Below are 1410 nucleotides of genomic sequence, written 5' to 3' on the forward strand. Positions count from 1 at the left end.
TCCGTGTCCTGCTATTCTCTCTGGACAGTATCTGAATTATTTTGAATATTCTCTGCAATTGGCGATTTCCCTGAGTCATACCTAAATGTTAATAAAAGCCTAATGGTTTATGTTAGGGAAGGCAAGAGATAAAACTAGAGCCCTTTTATCACAGACTTTAATGGCCTGAAAATGTCAGTTGTGTGGGAGCAACTGCCAAATTTTGAGCCTATGAAGATGACGGCTAAGTCCCACAAATCAACAAGTTTGGAGCGGATTATCGGATGCTGGCTGTGTCATTTTCCCAGGACTCCAGGCATGCTTGGAGCCAGCACTCTAATCCGCTCTGATATGATGCATGAAAGGGGCCGGACTCCCTTTCCACTCGCTGCGGCTCTGCGAGGCTTTTGGACGCGCTGCAGCAGAGTCAGAGAAGCCTTGCTGAAAGCAGGAGCTGCGGGGCTGCTGCGGACCGGCAGCCTGCTTTTAATTCAGAAATAAACTCCATCTTTGCTTAAGAACTATTTTTAAGGTCACAAACACAGGATGCAGAAATCAGTGCTTTTCGCGGTTTTCCTGAGTGCTGCCTCACCACTCCTCTTCCTCCTTCTGTTTCCAGCAGACTTCCTTCCCGCAGGGACATCCTGTGCACTGCCTCTGCCCAGGGCTGGGGGCTGTCATGGAAATTCTGGGAAATCGCTCTTTCTGCTCCTGGGATAGAGACCTGAACTCGCAGCGCAGAAATGGCTGAACTCTTGAGCTCTGACGCGGCTGGAAATCTTTTATCTGTCCCACTTTGTTTTTGGAATCGTGCTCAGGGCTTAATCTGAGTAACCCTCCTCTCAGATGTGGCTCCTTGGTTTGGGTTATTTTGCATCATTGTGAAATATTGCGGAAACACCGCGTAGGTCCTTGCTGCGAGTGCGCGGGTGACGGCAGCGCTGCGGGGCCGGAGCTGGCTGAGGGGTGTCTCCAGCCTGCACCCGGGGTGGCTCGTTGTTAGCGTCAAAGTGGCAGTCGAATGTGTTGGGTGCAGGCGGCTTGAACCTTGCCCAGTGTTTCTGTGAGTTACTGAGAATCCAGAGCATGTGCAGAAAAATAGTGGCAATGCAGTAAATGGCCATGGGGTTGTTTTAAAATGCAGGTGATAGAAAGAGGTTGGGTTTGGAAGAAAACCACATTTATGCTTTCCCCACTTCAGGGTACAGTCCAATTTAAGGCAGAACGGGATTTAACCCGGTGCCCGTGGAGAAAGCCTCTTAGCCCAACCTGTAAGTGCCATTTCCCAGGCTGCGGCGGTTGCCTGGTGCCTGCAGGAGGCTGTGGCTTGGCTGCATCCTGTTTACCGTGAGGTGGCAGCGTTAAGAGGTCCCCTCGGTGCTGTGGTGGGCAGACCCCACCCTGGGACCCGGGAGAGGGAAGCACCATATG

Source organism: Buceros rhinoceros, unplaced genomic scaffold (genome assembly GCF_000710305.1).
Source record: "Buceros rhinoceros silvestris isolate BGI_N320 unplaced genomic scaffold, ASM71030v1 scaffold9382, whole genome shotgun sequence".
In the NCBI taxonomy this organism is placed as follows: domain Eukaryota; kingdom Metazoa; phylum Chordata; class Aves; order Bucerotiformes; family Bucerotidae; genus Buceros; species Buceros rhinoceros.